Here is an 8,568-nt window from a genome sequence, read left to right on the forward strand (position 1 = left end):
CAAGCCTTGGCCGCACAATCGTTTCTCATTTGTTTAATTGTTCGACGGGACAGAGACTCTTTAAATGAACATATGTTTGTATATCGCGCGCTGACGGCTTGAACACCTGGGACTAGATTTACGTTAGGACCTCTAGTTATTAGTAACAACTGCGGAGTTCATCTGTGATCCTAATTACGTGCGAATGTGCCGCGACTGTAATTGGCAAATTAGTAAAAAATGACACCACAGATTATTTTTCCAAACACAGAGGTCCCGTGATGAAACTAGTCCTGTGCGAATCAGTTTTGTGCAGATTTTTCTCCTCTCTTTCGCGCTGGAGAAGAACAAAAATGCTACAAAACAAAAAGATCTCAAAACTATCAGAAGAGCAAAATCTAGAAGGATGATGAGATGGAAGACACTAATTTGTATGTAGACTACTTGATTTTATTTGTTGATGCATTAATGTGTGTGAGGTCTCCCATAGGATAAATTCACCTCATGTGTTTAAATATATATTGATTCATATTTGCGAAAGAACCAACGCCGTTGAGGAAAGTCAGTAGCGTACATTATTGTCTCTGGCATGTGGTGGAGTGGAAGTAGCAAACAGTAAAGCCTTGACATCGTATCAGGGATAACGTCAGTGTGTTGCGCCGCTGGTTCACGGGTGAATGCGCCACGGACCTCATTTCTAGAGTCATTTCTAAATCACCTGACGTCCCCAGAAGACGCTAGTCCTGCAGGGACTAAATCTTGACCTGATGAAGTGAAAATATGTCTTAAATTAGTAGTTTGTGTTGCCAGGCTAATAGACAAATTAGCCTGGCTATTTTTTCAAATTTTTCGCAAATTTTAGAGCCTTTTTATATGAGCCCCCCGTGATACCTTTTTTTTTTTTTGTTTCATGCAGAGGTTGCGCCAGACTTTTTCGTTTCATTTTCATTAAAGTTTCATTAACTTTAAGTACTTTTTTCAGAACAGCATTGACTTTAAATGGTATCAAAAAAAAAAGTTTCGGCTGCCAACAGTCAATGCTGCCGACTCGTCTTGTCCATACTCGGAACGGGACTGCTAGCGTAAACAGCTCTTAGACGGTACCGTAGGGTTGAAGTGCTTCGGTGGTTTGCAAATTCCATTTTGGTATAGACATAGCCGAGCTCTGACGTGTGCATCTATGTAATCTGTGTACCAGGAAATCATGCACCGACAAAAGTTCCGCGATGTGTGGAACGCAAACTGCGATGAGAGACAAGAGCCAATTAATAACGTCACTCGCCACCAAGCGGTCAGGGGTGTGAATTGCAATCTGTCAAAATGACGGAAAATATTCGGTTAACGCGACCCCTGGTTTCATGAGACCTGACGTTAGTGATGGTGTTACTAATTATAACGTTAGTACTCTGGGGTTAAAAGTGACCAGTAAGAGACCTGCTTGAACCAGAATGATATGATCCCTTTACCTGGTTTTGCTGAATGTAGAGTAGGTTCTTACTAAAGTTTACCTCATTGGTAAGAACCAATGAGTCTGGAGCTGAGAGTCAGAACCATGGATCCCAGGAAGAATAAATGAAGAATCTGGTGATCCTTATTGTAACGGAGTCATTCATGAAGCTAAGGATTAACAGTCGGTTGATGAAGAGATTAATATGCATTCTGCCATATTTCATGCATCTTGTAAAGGCCAGAGGCGGGCAGATTGTAAATGAAACGTACCCCCTTCCCCCCCGCTGAGCCACACACATCCCGCTGCCACACACCGTTTCGGCTTCTCGTTGATACGTCTGAGCGCCGTGATGAAATCCTTGCTCGCCGTCACCTTCCATCACTCTCTCGAGAGTCGTGCTTAAAACTGAGTGGACGTGTTTTACTACGCCTTGTTGTGCTCTTTCACTTAAAGTGACAGACGACAGGGTTGTGAGTAAGCCACCAGTTCAAAATGGATCATTCCCGCTGTCAGCTGTGAAAAGAAAATGACAGATCCAACGGTGCCTCCTCGAAGCTTTAAGTGTGTTTCGCTTTGTGCCGAAACATCGCACCGTTGCATCATTTATGCAAAACTACGTCTCTCCAGTTCTTAATGCTTTTAGATTTGGCAGTGGAGCGTGTATAGTTTATATGTTTGATGTCCAAACATGCGATTGGGGTGGAAAAGGAATGCGAAAGGTCAAGACTCCAGCAACACCTTTAGAAGATGGAGCAACGTTAGTAGACCGACACATTTCAGCTCACGGCCTATATCAGGGTAGTCAAGAAACACTCTGCAAACCAATGGGTCACCTGCACATTGGGCTTGATCCTGTGACATCAGGCCAATCAATCACATATATCTCTCTGTTTTTTGTATATCTGATGACTGAGAACCTTCACAATCTGAAATCAGGGGTTGAACGACTTCGGGTTTTTTTAAGTCAACTAATATGTGGTGAAAGTCGAATCCCATGGGTGAAAATCACTCGACGTCAGTGCTCTAGGGTTAATGTTTTTTTTTTTGTTTTTTTTCTTTGTATGTACTGCATCAGTCTGATTGATTAAAGTAACGGGCTGAGCCTGTGTCAGTATTGCCGTTAGAAAGATCGCGGAACAATAGAGACACACTCCTCTCTCAACCTCCCTCCGTGACACACACACACACACACACTCTGCAGCCCATATTGCCTGGTGTTTACCAGTCACGTCTGACAGATGGATCTGGCTGAGTCATTTGCCCTCCTTACACAGTTTCTCTGAGTGTGTGCGCGCACTTGTACGTGCCTCCACATATGTCAGCGTTCGTCTGCCTGTCTTTCAGTTGTGAGTCTGTTAGGCTTCTTCTTCTTTTTTTTTTTTCTTTTTTTAAATCTGACCAATTTTCGTTTTTCATTTTTTTTTCTCTTCCAGCATTTATTCAATCAAACAAACAAACAAAAAAGGAACTATTTGTTTTGTGCATCCAGCCTTTGTTAGTGGGAAATGACCTTCAGTGAACTTCCAGATAGAAAAGTAAATTAGGTTCCCATGGAAGGAGAGAGCACTGTAAATACTCTAAATCCCAGATTATTGCTCCACTGTAAAAAATAACAAAACAAAAAAAAACTATTCTGCTTTTTTTTTTTTTGACAAAGAAGAGCGGGTGGTACAGTGGCTCTGATGCCTCACTGCAAGAAGGTTCTGGGTTCTAATCCATGGGCCGACTGGTTCCTTTCTGTGTGGAGTTTGCATGTTCTCCCTGTGTCTGCATTGGTTCTCTCCGGGTACTCCGGCTTCCTCCCCTCACCCAAAGACGTGCACGTTAGCTGTGACACAAAAATTAAAATTTTTAAAAATCTTCACATTCATAAAATGTGGTTTTATACATATGATGTAAATGATAAAATAAAAATACAGGATTTAACAGGAGGCTGGTTTAGGGAAGTTTGTGTGTTGACAGTAGCGTTTTCCTTACTTCCTGTTTTACTTTGAAATGCTTCCTTTACCCTGTTTTACTTCCTGTCTTTGCCTGCGTTCCCTCCCCTTTGATTGGTTGCTCCTCCGTAATTGGTCTCACCTGTGTCTTAGTCCTCAGAGTATGTATAGTTGCTCAGTTTTTCGTTGCTCTTTCTTGGCTGTTTTCACTGTGGTTTGTTCCCTGTGGATCTTTGCCTGCGTTCTGACTTTTTTTTTTGGATAGTTCGGGTTCCCTTGCCCTCACTCTGCGAAGCTTTCCCTTGTTGTAAGTCTCATTAAATTAAATTAAACTTTATTCTTTCATTTGGCCTCGCTTAGCTTGAGACTCTCCTGCATCTGCTTCCTCTCTTTCACTGCTGCCACGTCTTTCACTTTACATTCGCTTCCTCAATATGATACCCCGTCAAAGCAAGTGAAAATATTTGTTTGGCTGAACACTGAAAAGGTGAGGGATGCGATGTGTTTGAGTTATTGACTGCATTCCTGCACAAAATCCCTTTCAAGCTACTTTTGTGGAGGCATGAACTTTTAACCATAAGAAAGAGCTTTAGTTATCTAGAACTTACCGTTATGTAAACCTTGGTTTCCCCCTCACTCTATAGTGTTTTTATTTATTTATTTATTCAGGAAGATCCCATTGAGATTAAGAGCCTCTTTTTTAAGGGAGTCCTGGCCAAGATAGGCAGCAGCAAATTCGAAACACAGTCACAAAATGACACAGTTAAAACGCAGACAAAAGACAAATATAGGGAAAAAAGACAAGTATTCACAAGCAGGGGGAAGTTTGGTGATGTGAAGGACATCACGGAGGAAGATGTGGGTCATTGTGGTTCTCAGTCTGCTTTTCCCTAATGTAAACTAAGTCTTCGTCAACTTCCTGATAGATCGTTAACAGCTGTGTGGTGTCTGTGGAATCTCTCATCACATCCAGTCGACAAGTCCTCAGTTCACTGCGCACCTGTGTTTCTAGACATGCTAATGTTGTTGAATGCCTTTTTTTTCTTTTTCCCCAGTGTCAGGCAATGACTTGAGGACCATAGAAGTGGCAATTGTGGTATTTTCCTGTGTTTTGTCAGCATGGAAAAAAAATTGACTGTTGTAGAGCAGCAGACTGCTCTCGTTGGGCTCCAGTGTAGGTCTGATGTTAGGTTTCATATTGTCATCGTGTATTGCACTCAACTACACACAAACTTCCCTTCATTTTCTGTGAACAAATATTAATTTTTCCACCATGTCTGAAATTTTCTACACTTACCTGCTATCTTGCGTTTCTTAGGTTCTCCAATTTTTGGTCTTCTGATACATCTTGTTTTGTGGAGAAGCTGCTGCGGTAAAGATGCTAGCGCCACCTACTGTTAAAATGGTACACTACAGTCAAGTGCAAGCTCCATGCGTGGGCGTAAAAATGGGCTGTGGGCCGTAGTTTGGACACCACCGCTTTGGGCATCCTGGCTAAGGACAACTCCATTAAAACTATTTCAAGAAAAGTGTTGGTCCTTTGGTGCCAGGGTCAGGAGTTGGGTTGGTAGCCATCTCAGAGCCAACGTTTTATGTATTATTTATTTTTTGGCTGCACTGAGTGCATTGAGCAACAGTGGATTGAGTTGGACCCAAACTCCACTTATGTGCCTTACATTGAGCCACGTCTGTGCATTTCGTGCACATGTGCATAAATGACCCCAGGACACACAATGAACACGCTGAAATGATTTCCATAGCAGTCGGACTACTGCATCATTTTGATAAGTATTTTTCTTTTTTTTTTATTATTATTTTAAGTGTTGAACCACAGTCAGTGGCTGCTTACATTAGTGTCTATGGCAGAGGTTGCGCTAGACTTTTTCGCTGTCGGTCATTTTGACTGACAGGGACATAAAAATCCCGTCATAATCTATTTTTACCCGTCATTTTAATTTTTTAAAATGATAATAAAGACATATTCAATAGCATTTAATTTTCATTAAAGTTTCATTAACTTTAAGTACTTTTTTCAGAACATATTGACTTTAAATGGTAACAAAAAACAACAAAAAGGTTTCGGCTGCTGACACGTCTTGTCCGTACTCGGAACGGGACTGCTAGCGTAAACAGCTCTTAGACGGTGGTATGCAAATTCCATTTTGGTAGCCGTTAGCCAATATAGATGTATATATGTCTATGGTTAGCTGAGCTCTGACGTGTGCATCAGTGTAATCGGTGTACCAGGAAATCGTGACCGACAAAAGTTCCGCGATGTTTGGAACGCAAACTTCAATGAGAGACAAGAGCCAATTAATAAGGTCACTCGCCACCAAGTGGTCAGGGGTGTGAATTGCAATCTGTCAAAATGACGGATGGCCTTCAGATTTTTCCGTCACATTTTTAAAAAAACGGTCAATGACGGAAAATATTCGGTTAACGCGACCCCTGGTCTATGGTTTAAACCACAGGGCAATATACACTTTAAATTCACTACACCAGTAGGTCCCGATCATTTGTTCTAAATTGTGCAGATGTTTGCTCGTCTTGTTCCCCTTCCACCTGGAACCCAAATTTCAAAGTGAGTTTTAGTTATTTGCACAATAGCTCTGGGTTACGTAAACTCATCGCGCCCAAGTTATTCAATGGCCCTTAGTTGAAGATGCATTTATTAAGGGTTTAACTGGTAGCTCAAGGTGTGCAGCAAGGAGAATGGCTTTCCTGAAGCGTTTAACTTGTTTCTTTTCTTTCTTTCCTTCCTATATAATAATAATCCATCTGCATTTACAAGCCATCAGCGTCAAGAGGCAGTGGTAGAGTGTCCCTACACTCACACACAGATACATGATACATGATCTGTCTCTAATGTTCTTAATGCGAGTTTTGGAGATTAGATGACGGAAAATGCCAGAAACACACACACACACACACGTGACCCCTACCCCCCTCATAGCAACATCTGTGTGTGTGTGTGTGTGTGTGTGTGTGTGTGTGTGTGTGTGTGTGTGTGTGTGTGTGGGTGTGTGTGTGTGTGTGTGTGTGAGTGAGCGTGTGTGTGTGTGTGTGTGCACGCTCTTGACGTTGATGGTTTACAAATGCAGACGAATGATCGGCGAATGACAATTCCCGTAATCGTTAGCCCTCAACCCCCCACCCCCACCTTCTGGCAATACATCAGTGAGAGTTTGTGTGTGTGCGCGAGTCTGCGTGTTATCCATCAAGGGAGAGTGGAAAGAGGGAGGGGGCGGGGGGGGGGAGTCCCGAGTGTCACATTTGTCTAGGACGGGGGGAGAGAGAGAGAGATTGAGCTCGCTCACGCTGAATCTTCCTCTCCTCTTCCTCCTCGTGCAGCAGATATCTTTGTGCGTCAGCTTTGTGGTTTCTCTATCGGCTTTGGCATCATGATACGCGTTCCAGTTGCATTTGTTGTTGAGACAAACCCGGCACAATGAAGCCTGCATCGCTACGCCAGATCCACGAAGGATACACAAACCTCCCGCAGTGTTCAGAGAGCAGAAATGGACTGGGGTTTATGGCGTTGCTTGGATTTGTTTTAAATAAAGTGTTTTCCGTCTCTTTCATCCGTCACGTTGTTTTACAACCTTTTTCTACCAGTGATGGAAGAAGTGTCCAGATATTGTGCACAAGTGGAGCAGCAGTGGTCTGCAGTGTGAAAATACTTCCTTTTTTATTTTTTTTTATGGTTCCGATGTTCCCCAATTATTTCCTGGAAAACTGGTGAATTTGAGGAAAAAATATAGTGCAGTGTGGTACCAAAGTTTGGTATATCTAGCCTTGAATGTGGAAAAAAAAAAAAGACGACAACAAAAAAAAACTTGCAGGAAAGCATTTGATTTACACGTGAATATTTATTTGATTTCAAATGGACCACTGGCAGTTCTTCAACTCTTTCTTTTCCCTCTGCAGCTCAACTATTTACCTCCACTTAAATTTTCCGATTGTTGCGTATGATCTCAGAGGAATGAGATGAGACTTGTTTTGTGTAGTTCATTCAAGGAAACGTCAGGAAAAAATAAACTGTTGCGTCAGAAACTAATTAGCCCATACATAAGTCAGTAGTGCGTAATTGGAGTTGAATGTCTTATTTCATTGTCAAGTTAAATATTAATCCGTGAAGTTATTCCCTTGTGTTGCTGTTAAATATATTCAGAGGAGTGTAAACAAAGCCAAAATATAAAAGTTCCCAATTAACTACTTGAACCTCAGATTTAACATTTCAGCTAATACATTGTTCACTTCTTTTCAGCATTCATGGGCTGTAAACTACAGTTACAGAAAATGATGTGATAAAGTAACAACGGAAGAAGAGTCAAATGTGGCCCAAGGAAGGTTTAGTGCAGAACTGAATTGGTATATGTGGTACAACACATGACGTGAGCCTTATTCTATGATATGAGGACATTGGTTTGAGAGAGAACTACAATTTCTTTTTCTCCTCTATGCACCTTGGCAGGAGAAGTCTTACCAGAAATACAACTTTTTCTACAGGTCTTCCAACCAAACATCATCATCAAGTCTTCCTCGCGCTGACTCTTTTAACGAGGTCCAGGATTCCAAATGATCTACTTCTAGCAATGAGTAAGTTATTCCAATAGACCCAACAATTGCCACATCCGGCCCATGGGACAGTTGTATCTGGCCCGCAAGATAATATTTTATATCCATCAGAATTGGCCTGCAGGTATTTTGTGGGTGCAGCCATTGATACTACAAGTCATAGACCGCGTTGCAATACCTGAACTTTTGGCATCAGGCAGGTACGTCAATCAGCTCTCCCTCCCAACTTTATCGACAAACTTATCGGTCTCATGGTTGCCTCGGCAACCGTTCAGCGTATCGGTAGAGTATGGCAGCACGGCGCTCAGAAGCTACATCAGTCCATTCAATTGACCCAGAAAAGCTCAAGCCACAAGCATTAAATACTACATGCACTAAATGCTAAAATATGTTAATGGGATTCTTACACAAAGACGTAACGCTGTACCGGCTAGCAGACAACGGGCTAAATCGGTTAGCCTACTGTTCCATGCTAGCACACGCGGCGAACGGAAAACTTACTAAAATTAAAAAATGACAACACCACTGCAACTAAACACCAGTTGGTTAACATGCATACTAACATACAGACGCACAGAAAGTGTCCATTAGCCAACAGGAGCATGTTCAACACGATATTAGCAC

The sequence above is a fragment of the Chelon labrosus genome (assembly GCF_963514085.1).
Source record: "Chelon labrosus genome assembly, chromosome: 2".
In the NCBI taxonomy this organism is placed as follows: Eukaryota; Metazoa; Chordata; class Actinopteri; order Mugiliformes; family Mugilidae; genus Chelon; species Chelon labrosus.